Source organism: Vicugna pacos, chromosome 1, assembly GCF_048564905.1.
Source record: "Vicugna pacos chromosome 1, VicPac4, whole genome shotgun sequence".
Classification (NCBI taxonomy): domain Eukaryota; kingdom Metazoa; phylum Chordata; class Mammalia; order Artiodactyla; family Camelidae; genus Vicugna; species Vicugna pacos.
In genome coordinates, this window is record NC_132987.1 from 21,242,875 (window position 1) to 21,263,000 (window position 20,126).

General features: G+C 42.2%; 1 protein-coding gene and 1 long non-coding RNA gene across 4 annotated transcripts in view; both read right to left on the bottom strand.

Annotated features, from left to right (window-relative positions):
* PCOLCE2 (procollagen C-endopeptidase enhancer 2) overlaps positions 1–20,126 on the bottom strand; it is a 65,074-nt gene that overhangs the window by 31,072 nt on the left and 13,876 nt on the right. The window lies entirely within an intron of this gene.
* Positions 16,467–20,042, bottom strand: LOC140695685 (uncharacterized). 3 transcript variants are annotated; one of them, XR_012071476.1, is made up of 3 exons: positions 19,964–20,028; positions 17,348–17,432; positions 16,467–16,707 (listed from the first exon to the last, which is right to left on the bottom strand). It is a non-coding gene; the product is annotated as an uncharacterized lncRNA (long non-coding RNA). The 3 variants fall into 3 exon arrangements; XR_012071471.1 differs by lacking the exon at positions 19,964–20,028 and adding an exon at positions 17,723–17,911; XR_012071477.1 differs by lacking the exon at positions 17,348–17,432 and having other exon boundaries at positions 19,964–20,042.

Sequence of the window (20,126 nt, forward strand, 5' to 3'; positions counted from 1 at the left end):
TCTTTACAAAAGAGAAGATACGTATCTTTGGGGAGACTTTATATTTTAAATCTCCTGTAAAAGCTAACACTTAATGCAGAAACTCAATCAAGAGACTTTTTTGGTAGCAAAATAGACCAGGTTACTGATTTGTGAGATTATATTGACCAGGGGATCCGTTATCGGCCTGTAGAAAAAGAATTCTGTGTTCACATTTTTCCCTATCAGTGGCCAAGTCCTGTGTGGGCCAAAGCCCAGGACTGCAGCCATGACCTCAGCTCACCCCACGGCCCCTGGGATGTGCCTACGGTCACAGGCAAACGTGCCAAATCACTCGATGCCAATGGCAAGGCTGCTGACAGAGAATGAAAGGGGAATTGCATTCTAAGCTGCTGGTTTGCATTTTCAGGATACTATGAGCAAACGCAGATAGAAGCCAGCTTCTTATGTGAGGAGGAGGAGATTTCTGCAGAAATGGTAGTGCTCCTTTGTGTCTGCAGCTTTCTGCCCCCAACGCATCATTTACTAATTTGAGCAAAATCTATTCCTGCAGCCTACCTGATTTTTTTTAAAGCAATCGTTTTAATCTAAGATCCTCCTCTTCCACAAACAGCCCTTTAGGAAAGCGTGTTCTACAGTGTAGGCCACATTTTATTTACATCAAGTTCAAGAGGCACGGCAGCTCTGTGTCAGTTCCCCTACACCCCCAAATGTAATCCAGGGAAATTTATGTACAAATTATGCACAAATATTTGGCTACACTTCAAGATCTTATTCTTGTATATTCCGTGTATATTTAAATATTCCCCTTTTTAAAGATGGAATCTTAAAAATGTTTGGAAAATAAAACATACATTTTGATTAAGGGAAATAACATGTGATGTTTGGGAAAAAAATTTTTTTGTTGGGGATTTTTACCCAAAAAACCCTTTACACCCTCATGTCTGGACGGAAGGTGGAAATGCCCAACCGCCTCAAGCCCAGCCCATCAGCACTGGTGGAGATGGGGTGACACTCCCCTGCTGAAAACTGTCCAAAGCTTTCTCATCTCTCCTGGAATAAAATCCTCACTGTACTTGTAGTCACACACTTATGTAGTGTATATCAGATGTCAGGGATTTTTCTAAGCACTTGACACATATTATTCTATTTAATTACAGCAACCCTATGAAGTTGATATCAGCCCAGTTTTTCAGTTTACAGGTGAGGAAACTGAGGCACAGAGAGGCTTAAGGCCCTGAAGAATATGGTCCCTGGCTCGCTCTCTGACATCATCTTTCCCTCTCTCTCATGCAATAATCTGGCTGTTCAAGGAGCCTTCCAAGCTGCTTCTCCTTCTCAGGACCTTTGCACAGTCTGGCCCCTCTGCTTGGCACACTCCCCTCCCTAATCATCTGTCTCCTCTACTTCATCATCTATATCTTAGCTCAAGTGTCACCTTTCCAGAGAGGCCATCCCGAGCCCGTCCATTGCTCTAGACCATGGAGACCACATCACCATGTTTATAGATTGTTTCTTTATTGATTCCTTATCATCTGGCTCTCCACCAGAATGTTCCATCCAGAGATCAGAGATTGTCCACAGCCAGTCCAATACCTAGCTATTACAGGAGTTCAAAAAGCAGTTATTGAATAAATGTCTTGGATCCTTTAAATCTTAACTTAAAAGAAAACAGTGCAGATCACGACTCCTAGTACTCGCACATACGCTTACACAACAATGTAAGCTTACTAACAGGTACGAGGCAAGCAGTAGCAGCACCCCTCTGGGAAGGAAGTGGCCATGATGACTTATCTAGACACCCAGCAAGTCGGGGCAGAGCCCAGGTCTCCTGACCTCTACCCCCGTGTCTCCCATGGCCTGAGTCTGGCGGAGGCTGAGGAGCTGCTCACCACTCTTGTTTCCTGTCCCCGGGCACGCAGGAAGTCGGCATCCCCTAGCCCGCAATGCAGCTAGGCTGGCACCAGGCGCCCGGGTCCTGGTCAGTGGGATGGCGGTGGAAGTGATGTGCCCACTTCCAGGCCCAGCCATAAAAGTGCTCTGTGCAATCCTTTTGGAGTTCTGTTTTTGCTCTAAGGAGGGGGCTCAACAGAGGAAACAGGAAGGTTGTAGGAGATGCCAGAGCCACACAGGAGTTAATGCTCAAAGGAGAGCTGTGCAGGACAGCCACCCAACTGCACTGGATTGTGAAGGAAGCAAGAAATAACCATGTGCTGTCTAAGTCAGGCCCCCGATATTTGGGAGGTTGTTTGTTTCAGGTCTGCACTTTGGGTTAATTATCCTGATTAACAAATGGAGGGGAGCTCAAGTGGTAGAGCACATGCTTAGCATACACAAGGTCCTGGGTTCAATCCCCAGTACCTCCTCTAAAAATAAATGGAATAAATAAACCTAACTACCTCCCCCCACCTAAATAAATAAATAAATAAATAAATAAATAAATAAATAAATAAATAAAATTTTTTGAGAAAATAGAAAGGGACATGTGCCAGTTGTCCTCAACCAGCTGCTCTGTGACAAGCAACTCTGAAGACATCTCTGCTGTTTTTTTGGTGTCTGTAAGTTCTATACAAATCAGCACTGTAATATGCCCCTCCTCCCTCCAAAATCAGACAAAGTCTCAGGCCGCGTGAACAGCAAGAGGGGCGACAGACAACTTGGAGCAATCACAAAAGTGAGCAAATTCAGTAGGCATCACCGAGGTACATGCCGTAAATGAACAGCCCCTGCAAAGTCTAACTAGCACCTCGAGCACCACCATCACGACCCCCGACTCCCTTATCTGAGGCTGTCCGCTCAGGGAAGACAGCAGGCGGCAGCCATGAGAACTTCTTGAGCTGAGAAGAGAAATGGATTTTCTGACCGAAGACCTGGCTGTGAAATGAACAAGAAGCTGGTCACATGTCTTAAGCCTCAGAGTGAAGAAGAAGTCAGGGGCGGGTGCCACTCAGCACTGAGAGCGCTACTGAACTCAAGTCTGCCAAGGGGAAACGCAGATGGGAAAAAAGTGAAGGAACAACAGGGCAAAACCCAGAGCAACAGGAACTCTGAGGGAATCCGAGCAGGACTGCAAGACAGGCAACTGGTCAGAGAGCTGCCGGTTTAGGTTTTGTGGGGATTAAGAGATTATAGCCAGGTGTAAATGTAGGTAATCCTTTTCACAGAGGTGCCTCTTCTGGTTTTCCTATGGCTCAGGGTATCACTAGGTCCCTCCCGTGGGTGTAGGTGATGACAAATCTGACCACATCATGCATCCACCGTCAACCTTCTTGAGAACCAGAAATTCACTACTAACTTTTTCACCAAACATGAGCTGTCTTTTTGGCTGTTTGTTTCTCAAAGGGTTTACTGCAAAATAAAACAGACTTACCCTACAATAAAGTTAAAAAAGCACTACCGAACACTAAAATAGATTTACAAAACAGAGAGCCGTAGATTTATACAGAGCAATAAATAACGCAACCGCCCCAGCAAGAGCACTCAGACTACTTTACAGCGCTCCATTTCCAGCATGGATTTCACGTACAGCGAACCAACTTGCCATTTTGTCCATCGAACCAGCCAACTGACAGCCCGGTGACTTCAAGCATCCCACTGGCCGCGGCAACAACCACGGCACTGGTGCCATGTGGCTCACGGGAGCAGAAGCAGCAAATACTCATCCCCGCTGCCCCAAGACTGGAAGGAGTAGCTGAACCTTGTGCCTAACGCCCAAGCTACTACATGTGATTGCTGCATGTCCCAAATGCTGTCCTTGGAAGGTCTTAACTGTGTTGGCAAAAGAGAGACGGTTCTCACTAATTGTCTCACATTTAACCCGTGTTGAAGAGAGAACTCTGGGCACTGCGTATGTGTAGAATGCACTTCTAGACAAGAGCACGGCAGAAGACGAAAACACAAAGGGATGCTCTACCAAACTGATCCTGGATTATTTTAAAACAACTCTTAGGAGTAATATTTCTTTTGAAACAATGAAAAATCCATGACAAACGGTAAATCACAAGAGATGCCCTAAATGACAGGTACCTATTGGAACTGTCCAGGGCAAATGAAGACACCTGGTCTCAGGGCATTTGGGCTCCTCCTCTGAAGTTTGAAGCTGCCCTGTTAGAAACTATAGGTTGACTACTGAACAGCTGCTGAGTGGATAAAAGAATGAAAGGATAACAGAATGGCTTCCTGTCACCTGCAGAATGAAGTCCAAACTCCTTAGAATAATGGTGTGTAAGGCCCACCCCTCTGACATTCTGGTCTCATTTTCCCCATCCCTCACCCCAATCCTTTGTATCTTGGGTTGGAATCTACCCATCCTCAAGCACACCAGCCCCTCTCGTTCCCCACCTCCAGGAGATCCCGTGTGCATCCCCTGCCTGGAATCCTCCCTCTCTGTCTCAGACTATCTCAGACTATAGACTGCCACCCCAATTTCAAAGTCTGGGCCAAATGCACCCTCTCTAAAAACTCACCAGCCTCCCTCTCCTCAACCAATGTGCACACTTCAGGGGGACGGTATCTTCCCTCTTTCCGCTCCCAGGGTCCAAGGTTCTGCTGCTCTCCCCTCTCTTTTGGTAGATCCCACAGCATCTACGGGGCCCACAGAGTCCCACAGAGTCAGGGGTGTGTTCCCTGCCCCCAGGTGGGCTGTGAACCCTTCACGGGCAGGACTTGGATTCACTGTGTCTGAGTCTGAACCCAACTGCAGCTGGAGGCCTGGCATCAAAAAAGTGCAGTGAAGATGAGGCTGGAGATGCAGAAGAGTTTTTTATCTTCATGTTAGTCTCAGATCTGTGAGTAGTTTGAGGACTTTCTATGCCATTTGATTATCTGCTCTGCAAATCAATAAGTACTCGCTAAACAGCAGCTGCCAGCACAGGGACATACAGCCAGCAACGATTAAACCTCAACTTTAAGGGTCCATGTGCCCTGGGACCTGGTGGTGCCTCCCTAGGGCAAGTCGGGGCTCCAATGAAGCATGTGAGAGATGGCACCAGAACTTTGTAAAAACGCCCATCCCAAACAGCCTGCTTTGTTATAATCACTCAATCTGCATATACTAGATTCTATATTTTTTTAAGTCAGGATATTCATTGCTTTTTCCTAGATGTGTTTCATGAAAGAAAACTGCAGATAGGTCATAGAAATTAAATCTAGCCAATTTCTTCAAGCCTGCCAAAAAGATGGAACAAAGTACTTAAGTCATTTCAGGATATTTTTTCAGTTCTCCAGAAGTCATCAACAGGAGTTAATCCAGAAGGGGATAACATGACTGGTGCAGATTCTTGGAGAAAAAGCGTCTCTCCTCTAAGCCACTGGTACGTGCTGACAGCTGGGATTAAGAGTACATCTACCAAAATTCATCAAATTGTACGTTTGAAATATGTGTAATTTACTACACAGGAACCATATACCACAATGAAGGTTTTAAGAAAAAAGATTAAAAAAAATAAAAGCCAGGGTTGCTTTTTTGTTAGCAAGGGGCCTTTTTGTCCTACAGCACCCTTGTTTTCTTCTTAATGACCTGTGGGTGTAATTTCTTTGAAAGCTTTTACAGGACAGCACTGATTTCTATGTAATGATCTAAAGGAAAAAAGATCTGCAATGAAAGTTTCAAGAGAATACTTTTGTCATGTGTGAAATCTGAGAAATCTGTAATGGCCCAGGAACACAAAATTCTACTAGTTTACTAGGAATGAAACAGAAAGCCCTTCCCTTCTGGGATGAGAGAAGTCACAGGAAGGTAATAAACACATTTCAAGCAGAACAGATGCAAATGTGAGCATCCAATGTTCTCCTGCAGGAGTAAGAAGCAGGGTTCACATGGCCGCCTTAGGTTGTTACAGAAAGAACAAAAATTGCTTTTGAACCTAATTCTTTTATCCCCAAAGTTCAGTTCCATAGTTTATCATTTAAAATAGCACCACAAGGTTTTAATGGAAAATAAAGTCCTGTCTTTCTTCTTATCCCTGATTCCCGCCTCTTAGGGACAACCAACTTACTGTTTCATCTGGCATTTAATAAAATGCTTCTTAATAAAATGCTTGTGCTTCTGCACCTTGATTTATCCTTTTAAAACTTTATCTCTCTGCTCACTATTATTGCCTCTGTTCCTCCACCAAAATTCTGATTAAATCAATATTCAGGATTTCCATTACTATGACCACATAAATATTGCTCACTGTTGAACAAGTTCCATTTCTTGCACAGTTTTATGTCTTCCCTAGGGCAAATAAATTGCCTTGTTCTTTAAGTTTCCTTTGTCTTCCATTTGCCTGGCACTAAAACCCCTCTGAATAATGGCCTATCAGTTCCATTTTCTTCTTGGAAACATTGATTCTGGGGCCCTCTACCCCTCTGCCCTCTCTCTCTCCAGTCTGGCCTGGCCACTCTCAAGGCCTGCTGCACAGCTGGTAGGCTGCGACTCTGCTTCACCATCAACTTAGAAAATCCCCATGGGGCTCCTGTATCTTTTTTCTTGCTTGCTTTATTCCCTCATTTTTCTGGAGCTCATCCTCTTGTAGTTTTCTTACAACGAGTGTTCAGAGATATTAAGTTTCAGATCTTACATTTCTTAAAAACACCTTTATCCTGTGCTCACGTTTGTCTGCCAGTTTGGCAGGGTATAGAATTGTAGCTTAAAAAGAAATTTCATTAGAATTTTAAAGGCATTGTTCCACTGCCTTCTCGCTTCCAATAGGCTAATGTTCTTTTTCCCTTTCTATGTAATTTCCCTGCCTCCAGAAGCTTTCTTGTCTAAGTTTAACAAAGATGTGCCTTGGTGTTTGTCTTTTTCTATTCATTGTACTGAATATGATTTCTTTGATAATTCCTTCCCCTTCATATTCTCTGTTCTCTTTTTCTAGAACTCTCCTTGGTCACATCAGGGCTTCCTTGGTCCTCTAATTTTCTTATCTTTTTCCTCCAATATTCTCTCTCTTCTCCTTTGTTCTATTTTCTGAGTGTCTTCTTCAAATTTATCTCACGGTCCTTCTCAATTTTTTCATTTCTATCAAGTTAGTAATTTCCAGGAGTGTTTTTCTTACCTTATTATTTTCTTTTTTTTAGCATCTTGGTTTTATTTTACATGAACAATATCCTTTTTTAAAAAAACAACATCTTTTTTGATCTCTCTGAGGATAACAACATTCATTTTGAAATTTTCGGGGTGGGGGGATGTATAACTCAGTGGTAGAGCTTAGCATGCATGAGGTCCTGGATGCAATCCTCAGGTACCACCACTATGTATATATATACATACACACATATTTTAAAAATATGTAAATATACACATGCACATTTTGGAATTTTCTTCTACCATCTGCACTGTCTCTGTTTCCTGAGAGTTTCTGGTTTCTGTCTGTTTGGGGGTGCACTCATTCATGTAAGGGGGTTCCTTCAAATGTCTGGGAACCCTTGACGGTCTACTCATATTCAGAGCTGAGGCAAGGCTGACTGGAAGGTCTGTGGCAGGGCTTGTCACCACAGCGTAACTGGGGACAGACTGGCTTTTTTGTTGCGCCCTCCAAAAGTCAGTCTGGAGGTCCTTCCTCGGGGCTGTTCATTTTCTCTAAGATCCTTCAGTGACTTACCCGAGGGGTAAAGACCTTGCTGCAGCTTGCACAGGAGCAGGGGGAAGGCGGATTGGGAAGGCTTCCCCATGCAATATGTAGACTTTAATTACCCAGTTTTCAGTGCCACACCTTGGCCTGGTCCCTTCTGCTGGACCTGCAGTTCTCAAGTCCAGAAGCCCTCTGGTTCCAGAGCAGAAGCCCTGCCATGATGGCAGTGGGGGTGGAGCAACAGGGAAGGGAGGCAGCCCCCTTGCTGCTTGGAATGGAGGAGGGACCCTTGGAGGTTAGTGGCTCTTAAAAGGCTTTCAAATGTAACTCCAGTTTTTAACCCCTGCTCTGCTTCATCCAAGAAACCTGGTGCCCCCAATTTCTAAGCCTTTCAGGGATTCTGTGGCACAAATCAGCTTGCTTCTGGGTGGCACTGCTCCCCACCTGCTCCAGCTGACATGATTTCATTCTCTCTCCTTTGCTAATTCAGTTACCACTGACCATCTGCTTTCTTACCTTCCAAAATTGTGTTGGTATCTCATCTACTGTTCCTTCCATTTCAGTTCCCTTTGTCTTTGTGGGTTTACACTTTTAAATTTCCTTACTGTAATTTTGGTGGGGTCTTGAGAGGTGGCAGAGATAAACCCATGTGTTTAATCTACCATGCTTAACCAGAAGTCACTAAGGTGATTTTTATTAAGAAGTAGTAAGAATGATATGACACTATATTCTAAGGTTATTTGTAAGAGTATGTTATGTATACCATTATAAAATTACATGCAAGAGTACATTTGAAAAACAGAAGCCAGATTCTATTAGGCACTTATCAAATACCAAGAATTATGCTCAATGCCATGGAAGACTCAAAAGAACTGAAAGACAGCTGTATCACCCTTCCCAATGGCTTTTTTATGCTAATGTATGCTGGTACCATAATTTACAGAAACAATCACATATTTTTCTGCCTTTAGTATGTTCTAATTCTTCATTACTGTAAATGAAGCTATAATGATCACAATTATATAAATCGTTCTGTGTTTAACAGAATATTTCTGTAGAATGAATTCTTAGAAGTGGATTTGCTGAGTCAAGGAGTATGGGCATTTTAGATCATTATACAATACATCCCAAAAAAGCTGAGTTAATTCATGTTCCCAGTTTCACACCCTTAACTCCACTGGTATTGTCAATACCCGTCCATCTGGTAGGCAGAAAACCCGACAGCTCGTTGTTTTCATTTCACAGTGAGCATCTGCATAGGAAAGCTGGGTTCACGTAAGGTGGTGGAGACAAGAGAGAAGGGGACAGGGAAGAGGAAAGTCATGAAAGGTGATCTGGAGGCTTCAGTCCCCACGGGCACCATCCACATTAGAAAGGCAGTGAGAAGGAGAAAGCTTTTGTGTTATTTTGTTGTAGAGGAAAGAGGGGGAGGGAAAGAGGGTGTAAAATAAGTTCACTTTCGAGTATGACAAGTTTAGAGGTATATGTTTCAGTATCAAAAGGCAGTTGGAAAGACAGTTTGAGGGAGGAAAACGGTTTTAAAAGGTGTAGTTCTGGGACGGCGGTATAGCTCAGTGCTAGAGTGCATGCCTAGTGTGTATGAGGTCCTGGGTTCAATCCCCAGTACCTCCATTAAATAGGTAAATAAATAAACCTAATTACCCTCCCTCTTCCAAAAAAAAAAAAAAAGGTGTGGTTCTCTCAAGAAAGAGGGCATGGAAAAGTTTTACAAGAGAAAACAGTCTGAGGCCACAGATGACTCTTACTCTAGCCAGATGTCTCACAAATGTGAAGCCACAAGGAGAGAGCAAGAGAGAAACAGGGTGTGTGAGGGACTCAGAGATGCCAGAAGCCACAACCCAAAGGGCACATCGTCCTTGGGACGGTGGTTAGCAGCGTAAACAGAGGCGGCACCTCCATTATTTCCACGACCGTATCTCCAAGCTTGCCAACCTCCTAGCTAACTCTGCTTATAAATTCTCCTCCACTCGGACCCCTATCCCCCAAGAAAGCTTTTCGAAAAACATAAATGAAATTAAAGCCAAAAGAAAAATGGATAAACTGACATGCTATTTAAGTAAAAAAGCCCAGGATTCCCAGAAGAGAGTTCAGTCAGCAGGAGAAAAGACATCGAATCATTTTGCTCATATGGTGTGACATTTAAATGAAATGTTCTGTGACAACAGCACATTTAGGAAAAAATCATAAAAAGAAGGCACTAGTGGATGGGAAGAAGAAAAGCGGAGAGAGGCTTAAAACAAACTCACTAGTCCAGACTGTGTATGACTGGCACAGGTGGCTTGAAAAGTTACGGCAGGGTACAGGTACTTATGTTGCTAGAAAATGGGGTGTGACAGGATGGCCTTGTCACTCTAAGTGAGGGTCCTTGGCTTCACGCAGGAAAGAATTCAAGAGCGAGCCACAGTAGAGTGAAAGATTTATTCAGGAAGGTACACACTCCACAAAGTGTGGGCCATCTCAGAGGGCCAGAGAGGCCCCAGGAGATGGAGTGGTCTCGGACAGTGAGAGTGGCCCTGGGGTGCAGGGGTGGCTAGTTTTTATGGGCTGGGTAACTTCATACGGTCACAAGTGGGAGGATTACTCCAACTATTTGGGGAAAGGGGCAGGGATTTCCAGGAATTGAGCCCTGTCTACTTTTTAGCCTTTTATGGTCAGCCTGGGAACAGTCATGGTGCCTGCGAGTGTGTCATTTAGCATGCTTATGTATTACAATGAGCCTATAATGAGGCTCAAGGTCCCTTGGAAATCAAATCTTCTGCCATCTTGGGTGGCGTTGGTTCTAATCAGTTTATGCCCTGGCCTCAGTGGTTGTGCTCTGCCACCTTCCTTCCTGTCTCAATTACATTCAAACATGGCCTGGCACTCCTCCACGGCATCCACTGTCTGTTCTTATTTCTTCAATTGCAAACCTTGGGATTATTCATAAAATGAGAAAACCCACATTTCACCAGATACCCTTTCCTCAAAGCCCTTGGCTGCCTATAAAATGACGGCTGATGTGTTATTCTGTGGGTTTTTAATTCAAGAAAATGACTCTTCAAACTAAAGTCCTACAGTGCCAGACACAGCAGTTCTCCTTTTATCATCCCCAGCTTGGCCATGTTCCCAGGTAGGGTCTTGGTGTTTCCTTGATATCTCTGACTCCATTCAGGCCAGAATGTTTCAATCCTAAAACACTTAAAAACAAAATTCACTGAGGTAAAATTTACAAACTCCACAACTCATTCATTGTACATTTCAATGATTTTTAGTAAATGTTTAGAGTTGGGCAGCCATCAACACAGTCCAATTTTCAAACATGTCCATCACTCCAAAAAGATTCCTCACGCCCACTCAGTCATTCCCCACTCCCATGCCCAGCCTCACACAACCACCAATCTACTTTCTGTTTCAATAGATTTTCTTTTTCTGGGTATTTCATATAAATGGAATCATACAATGTGTGGTCTTTTGCATCTGCATTCTTTCACTTAGCATAGTGTCTTTGAAGTTCTTCCATGTTGTAGCATGAATTAGTACTTCACTCCTTTTTATGGATAAGCAGTAGTCCATTGTATGATATACCTCTTATTATTTATCCATCCATCAGTAGATGGATACTTGGGATGTATCTACTTTTTGGCTATAATTAATAACGCTTTTATAAACATCTTTGTGCAAACTTTCATGTGGACGTGTGTTTTCATTTTTCATGCACCTAAGAGTCATGCAACTGCTAGGTCATATAGTCAATGTTTAATTTTAGAAGAATCTGTTTTCTAAAGTTACTACACTACTTCATATTCCTGCCATCAGTGTACAAGAGTTCCAATTTCTCCACATTCTCAACAACATTTTTTATTATCTGTTTTTCAATTATAGTCATCCTAGTGGATGTGAAGTGGTAACACTGTGGTTTGGGCTGCATTTCCCTAAAGACTAATGATGCTGAACATCTATCTCTTCACGTGCTTGTTGGCCATTCAAGTATCTTCTTTGGTGAAATGTCTATTCAGATCTTTTGCCTGTTGTTTTAAATTGTCCACCCTAAATCACTTTCTAGTTACAAACGGAAAGAAAAGCATCAAAACTTAATTTGTAATAAAGATGAGCATTTGAGTCACACTGCAAAATCTGGTTTCATACATCCATTTTATGCCAAGAGGGAGGGGCAAGGCGCCCCTAGCAACTTTGTTTGATGAAGTTATTCTACACAAAATAACAATGAGCTGAAAACAGCACCACTTAAAGAATGCTTTGGTAGGAACAATCAGCAACAATTTCTGCAGAGTATAGAAAGAAACAACACCCTGTGAAGGATGGAAGTCCCCTCACTGCTTTCCAGAGGAGGTATGAAAAAAAGCAACAATTAAACACATGGGGAAATTTTAGAAATAACTACAAATACTAATATTATGTAATCAACATTAACCCATGATATAAATATATTAGCAAAAACCAAGTTTGGAGCGCTTAGAATAATTTGTGTTACTGGGGAAAAAGAGGAGATACAGAAATGTGAAGACCATCTAACCTAAGGCTTATTTTTCCCTTTAAAAAAATGGAGTTCACTTAATTTGTTGTTTGGTATCACCATAATAATCATGTCCAAAAGACTCCTGTGAGCAACAGAAAAACAATCAGGATAGGGAAACAGATCAATGGAATAGGACAGAGTGTCCAGAAAAAGACACATGCTTACAAGGTGAATCAATTTTTGGCAAAGGTGTCAAAGAACTTCAATGGGTAAAAGGACAGTCTTTTCCAAAAAAGATGTTGGAAAAACTAGAAATCCACAGAAGAATATGAATCTTGACTCCCACCTCCCATCATACACAAATTAGCTTGAAATGGTTCACAGACATACATAAAAGCTAAACCTATAAAACTTCTAGAAGAAAATATAGAAAAATATCTTTACAATCCCAGTTAGCAAGAAAGGACTAACTTCAAGACTTTTTACTGATAAATTGGACTTCAAATATTTTTCAATTTCTGGCCATCAAAAGGAAAAAAAGAAACTCATAAAATGAGTAGACAAACAACAGATGATAAGAAAATACTTGCAATACATATACCTAATAAAGAATTTTATTCAGAATAAATAAAGAACTCCCACAACTTGAAAGAGACAAACAATCTGGTAAGAAACATGGACACAAGACTTGAGCAGACACTTTACAAAGAAAGACCAATGTGCACATGAAAAGAGTTCAACCTCATTAGTCATCGAGGAAATGCAAACTAAAATCACAGTGAGACATTACTATACATCCTGTGGAATAGCTTAAATTAGAAAGATTGATGATGGTATCAAATGCCAGAATGTTGGCGCAAACAGAACTTTCTACCATTGCTGGTGGGAGTGTAAAGGGACCACCACTTTGGAAACTGATCTGGTAGTTTCATATAAAGTTAAACATATACCTGTCCCACGACAGGGCAGCCCTACCCCTGGGTAGCTAGGCAAGAGAAAAGAAAACACGTATGCACTGAAACGCCTCATGCGAGAAGGCTCACAGCAGCTTTATTCATAACAGCCCAAATGTCCTTCAGCAGGAGAATGGATGAACGAATTGTGGTGTGTTCATACAATGGAACAATACTTAGCAATAAAAGGAACAAACTACTGACACAATATGGATAAATCCAAAAACATTAAGCTGAGTCAACTCTGAAGAAGAAAAAGGAATACATTCCAAATTATTCTATTTTAATGAAGTTCTAGAACAGACAAAACTAATCTGTGGTGCTTGTACCATGGAGGGATGTGGAACTGGCCAGGAAGGAGCAAGAGGGAATGTTCTGGATGCTGGAAATATTCATCTTGACAGAGGCGTCAGTTACACAGGTGTATGCATTTGTCAAATACATTAAAATATAAATTTTAATTTTGTACATTTCACTCTGTAAATATACCAGAAAAAAAAAAAACTAACCAAAGCAAGCAGATACACACAATGCCATGCAGGTGGTACAAACATATGTCTATCAACTAGGAAAGTGCTTGCCAAGCTTACTTAACGCCCAATAAATGTTGGCTAAAATTACAAGTGTTATCTATCATGACACTGCCATCCACAACACTGTGCAAACTTTAAATCTGCTATTTAGAAAAAAGTTTGAAATTGATATGAATCTGTATAACAAACTGCTATAAAGTTTAAACATAGTCAGTCACCCTGTTGTCGATTATAAAAATCCCACAATTTATTACATGCCACATCCAACTTATCCTGTCTTGTTAATGAAACCCAGTCTCCCTAAAACTGGGTTCCCCTGCCGAGTTTATAATTAATCTCTCTATCCAAAACTTTACTCCCTTTCTTGTCCCACCCCTGTTCCCCTCAGGATCAAAGAGTATCAAAGAAAAGGGGGGACTGAAATCAAGCAGGACCCTGTGAGCCCTCCTGGGTACAAAAGCATCTCCATGTCCCCTATTTCTTGTTTGTAGAAAAAGGCTTTAGTCTCCTAGAGGTCTTCCCTGAGTTCCAAAGAGCAGACTAAGCATTTACTAATTAGAGAAGTTAAAAAAAAATTAAGAAACAAAGGAAAAGCAGTTAAGCAAGATAGCTTGTACAGTAGTTCAATGATAAAACAGAGTCCTTGTTCCTCCTCGAGGGATATACGTAACAATGTGATGCACATCTTTGGGTTGTTCTGCAGAAAGTAAGACCCACACCGTAATGGAAGATGGTGCCTCCATGCTGACCACAAGCACTCAGAACCCAGACTGGCTGGAACCGGAAGGTTGATGTTTAATATCCTCAAAACATCACCCTGTTACCACACCACCAACCAATCAGAAGAAAGTCCATGAGCTGCAATCCTCAACCCAAATGTTGCCTTTAAAAACCCTTCCCAGAAAGCCACCAAGGAGTTTGGGTCTTTTGAGCATAAGCTGCCAATTCTCCTTGCTTGGCGCCTTGCAAATAAACACTGTACTTTCCTTCACCACAACCAGGGAGTCAGTATATTAGCTTTGCTGCAGAGTGGGCAGGCAAGCGGAACCAAGTTTGGCTCAGTGACATTAACACCAACTGTACTCTTAATCTGAAATAACAGCCATTCTGTATATAAATAAAACTAGAAAATATCAGTGGTTAATTTGATAGTTTCCCAAGAGAGCTAAAGCTGAATTGTTGCGGAGGGTTGTGACTTATGGTTCTTGGTTTCTGCTCAGAAATATACTGTGTGAGAAAACTGCAGCAGAACGTATTGATAATAACTCGTCAGTAAAACACAGGAACACAACGGCTGTAAACTCTTGCCAAATGAATGTAAGTTCCTCAAGGGCAGGGGAAAAAACACAAGGAAACGATGTTACTTCTTTTGTTTCTCCCAGGAAGGCTATCCAATTTTTTTCAATAAATTTATCAAATATTTATCAACAATGTACCATGTGTCAGGTCACATTGTTAGACTCTAAGAAAAGGTCAGAGGTAACTATGGCTTTGAAACTGAGCAGGACCCTGTGTGCACCCCCTTTCCCCACTCCCATACACATACTTTCTGTGTCCGTTTCTGGTTTGCAGAAAATAGGCTTCAGCCTCCTAGACCTTCCCCGAGTTCCAAAGGGCAGATTCGAACAGCTGCTCATCAGGGGAGAGGATGCAGAAACAAGGGAGGAACAGTCAAGAAACAATAGTGCAGCAACTAAAGCAGGGTCCTGGTTCCTCCTCAAGGAATAGACACAACAATATCTTTGAGTTCTTCTGCCCAAAGAAGGCCCCCACCCAGGTCAAGGATGGCAGCTTCAGGCTGAGTGCAAGATTCCTGGGACAACACCCTGTTACCTCACCACCAAACAATCAGAAGAAAGTCACGCATCCTGCAGCCCTCACTCCAAATTTTGCCTATAAAAACTTCCCTCCGCCAAGACCATCGGGGAGTTCAGAGTTTTTGAGCACAAGCCACCCACTCTCCCTGCTTGGCCCGGCCATAAAACTTTCTCTGCTCCAGACTCCAATGTTTCAATTTGTTTGGCCTCACTGTCCATCTGGCACATGACCTTGGGTTCAGCAGCTTCTGAGAACATTGTCTCAGATCATGTTTCTCAAACTTTCAGCCTCCAAGGACCATTTAATGGATACTGGGAATATACACAGTTCGACAACTTTAGGCCTGTTTTTAAGTCTAAAATTAAATTAATGTACTGTCTTACAATTAACACTATTTTCACATAAACAAGAGGGCTGATTCTAAAGTGCACCGATACATCTGGTAACAGTCCCAAAGGCAGTCAGCTTTATTTTTTAATTCTTGTCTCTAAAAGTCAGAAACTCCTGAGAATAACAGGATGTCAAGAATGTGTTTGCTGGCTTTGTCAGGCTGTTCCGGAGAGTCAAATCAAATTAGGACTCAGAGTAATGGAGTGATTGCTCATTATAAAGGGTAAAATTCTGTAAAATGTTAGGCTGATGGACCTATCACACTCAAGACCTAGAAAGCTGACTGTTTCAATTTGGGCAGGAACAGTGCACGGGTTCCTGATTCTGTCTCAGATAACATTTAGCTCTAGAGTGGGGAGGGTATAGCTCAGTGGTGGAGCACATGCTTAGCATGCATGAGGTCCTGGGTTCATTCCCCAGTGCCTTCACAAAAAAAATTTAAAGGAAGAAAACCTAATTACTTCCCCCCCTGCAACCCTCCCCCCCCAGTTTAGCTCTAGAAAGCATTTTTTCACATTCTGCTGCAGCATTTGAGCACGGCTTGAAAACAGGCCCAACAATAAATTGTTGAAAAGTGAAGAAAAACCTCCAGTGTTGGGAATATGCCAAACTCTCAGCAACCAAGCCCTCTGTACCAGTTCAGTCTCAAAAGATTCCAACGTCTTATTTTCAATGTAAAATAGTGATGGTAGGCTCTGAATAATAGGTTTAGGCTGGGCAAGAAATAAGATTTATTGCTGTAATACACCAGAGCAGGTCATTTGAAGTAGAGAAAATGGCTTTATTGACATTATCAGTGAAGGGAAGCGTTCTCTTTTTTTTTTTTTTTTTTTTTTTTACTGTATATCCTTCTTCATTTCAAAAACTTTCATGAGCACCTTTATCTTCAGCGGCCAGCACACCTAAGAGCCATTTCCTGCAGCCAGGTCCTGGAACCGCACGCTTTAAAGACAGGGCTCACTGGTTGCCATCTGATCACGTTTGCATTTTTGTAACTTTTCCTGAAGCACAGATTCAAGAATACAAAGCAAATGTTACCTGCCTCCTGTTCTCTCTGCTGGTTACGCAGTATTTGGAATGACATCTTGTTGTGGGGTCTGATGTACACCCCAGCTTAACATGTTGAAACAGAACCCCTGATCACCCCCGGCAAATCTGCTCCACCTGACCTTCCCTGTCACAGTTGCTCTCACTTCCATCCTCCCAGTGTGCTCAGACCAGTGACTTGGAAGTCATCCTTGGCTCCCCTCTTTCTCTTCCACCCCACATTCTGTCCATCAGTAATTCTTATTGGCTCTATTCTAAAGTATACAGAAACTGACCATGCCTCACCCCCTCCGTGGCGCCCACGCTGGTCCAAGCCATCATCATCTCCCAGCTGAATTACAGGAACAGCCTCCTAACTAGTCTCCCCACGTCGGTCCCTGCACCCCATGTTCTATTCTCAACACAGCCTCCAGGGTGATCCTTTACAAACTCAAGTCACGTTACGTCACTACTTGCCCAAAACCCTGCAGTGGTGCTGGATGGTTAGTTTCACCTGTCACCTCGGCTGAGCTGCAGAACCCAGTGATTCAAACACTAACCTAGGGTTGCTGTGAAGGTATTTCATGGCTGTGTTAACACCTGCAATCAGCTCACCGTAAGTAAAGAAGACTATCTTGATTACTGGGAGTGGGCCTCGTCCAATCAACCGAATGGCTTTAACAGCAAAATCAAGGTTTCCCTAAGGAAGAAGGAATTCTGCCTCAAGACTGCAGCACCAGTTCCTGGCCAGTCTACCCACTAGCCCTACGAGTTTTGGACTGGCCAGCTGCCACAATCACATAAGCCAATTCCTTGAAACAAATCTCTTTATGCATGTACATATATACACGTGTATATGCATACATGGGTACGTATTTATATGCATGTGTTTGTACACAGGCTTGTGTGTATATGTACATCTCCTACTGGTCCTGCTTTGGTCTTCATCACAGTCCACAAAATAACACCAAGTGGAAAGAAAAATCTTGCCTCTTATTGGCCTGGCTCTGCCACAGAAGCTACCGTGTCTGTTTCCCTCATAAAGGTTTCCAGGATCACTGGGGTAAGTGTGAAAATCACTATTCAGCCAGAGGCAGGTATAATCATCAACAGAATGATGATTTTACAGTTCATTCATCCTCACGAGATGTGAAGAATTCCCCCCAAGTGGCTTTTTTCCAAAAGATTTACGACTTAAATGGAATGAAATATTTAAACTTAAACATAATACTTTAGGGGAGGTGACTTAATGTTATAAATGCCCATTCATCAAATAATTCTACAAATGTTAGAATTATGCTATAATCTAATCTCTTTCATTCAGTCTTTTGTCACTTTTTATAAGGATTTGATGGCTTTAAAAGAAAGTGTTTTTCCCAAAGCTAAATAGCTAACAGAATACACTCGTAACTTACATTAACTGTTCATCTATTTCTCTATTTAACTATTTACAAATTCCAACCCCATATGGTTTTATACACAAAATTAGCAGCTATCAAAGTCAACATTAATAATGCGGCATTGGACTCTTGCACATACGCGAAGTGTAATGTGCATTTATACTGTAACTAACTGTGCCCTGGGATGTCAATACAGAAGCCACAATAAGAAGACCTTCAGTCCGTGATGCTGCTAAGAAATATTCACCCATACTGGAAAGTAAATATTCAGAAACCAACATTAAATCCAAAGGGTGTGTTGTTTAGTTCATGTCACTGAAGTAGATATGCTGAGGGACTGGTGGTCACCCAAGGCAACCATACAGTGACTGATGATGCACAAACCGGGTGGGGGAGCTGCAGACAGCACACACGCGGAACACAACGAGAAGCGCAGCTGGGCAGCACACAGGAAGAGAGCCTCTCTTTCAACGACATCATTCTACAGACTATGAACATTTTCAGAGCAAGTTGCCTTCCCCAGAGATCTCTGGCAATAAACAGATACTCTTCTGCAGAGATCTATGGCTTCCGTGTTGTTCTGCCTAAAAGCAGGTGCAGTAATTGACCTATTCATTCATTCACTTATTTATATGTCCATTCTTTCTTTCAACTACTACTGCCTGTGCCAAGCACTCTATTAACTACTTGGAAAACAGACAACTAAAATAAGGGTCTTGTCCTCAAGAGCTTTACAGTTAGTAAAGGATGCAGATGGTCAGTGATCAGCGCTGCAATAAAGATACTCCCCAGATGCTACAGGAACACAGAGGCAGTAGATTCCAGCCTGCACTGGGGGATAGACAGATAGGAATGCTGTCTGATAACTCTTTTCTGACTTAATAATTCTATGATTTATTTCTATGTTGAGAAATGTAGTTTCATTATTTTCAGATGGATACAGCTAAGATTTATAGAGAACACTGAAACAATATACACCTTGCTAAGATTTATGGGAATAAATAAATGTATATAAGATTTATGGAGAACAATAGATCAAGTTCACTAAAATTATAACTCACAATGATAAAAACAAGTATATTGGGCAGCTAACTCTTAAAGTAGCTGCCTGGCTCCTGATGATTCCCTTACTCTAAAAAATTTTTTTTCTACCACACAGATGTATCTCCAAATAACACATGCTTAGCTGTAATCTCTGAAGGGCAATGGACAATGGTACAAGTTCCTAAGGCTTGATGACTGTGCCAGAATCCCCCCTAAAATTTCAGTCGTTTTGGAGCATCTCCAAGGGATGCCTGCACAGGCTCACAAAGCCGTCTGGCTCCCTAGCGGTAATGTTCACATGTCTTTCCTCTCTTATTACTGTAAAACATTTTGGTGGCTCCTCAAAACGCTAAACATAGAAGTACCACGTGGTCCAGCAATTCCACTCCTAGGCATAGACACAAAGGGATTCAAAGCAGGGACTCAGACACTTGTACACCAATGGTCACAGCAGTATTCAAAATTGCCCCCAAAAAAGTGTCCATTCACAAATAATGGATAAACAAAATTTTCTTGTTGATGGATGTGCCCTCCAAGTCCCCTGAACAGGCTGATGAAGAGGAAGCCTCTACCATTTCAAGGATGCTAATTCTTGATGTTCTGTGGGGACAATGACAAGTTGCCTCCCAACTCTGCATCACACCGTGTCACCTGGCACCCAAGGCAACGCTACTCACAAAAACTGACCATTCAACCCGTCCCCTCTCCACATCCCAAAGCACCTCACAAAAGTAAAAACCAAACAAATCAAATACAAAGAAGCAAAGAAGCAAACCAAATCCACTACCTTCTCTGCAGGAGCTAAACTTAACTCATGAGTAAGGCCTTTCCACTCATAACCATCCAGAATACATTTTGTACTCTACTTATAATGGACTAGAAACCCCAGAAGTTGCTTAATGCCACATACCCAATCATCTGCATTCAGAGCAGTGATGACCTCACAATGC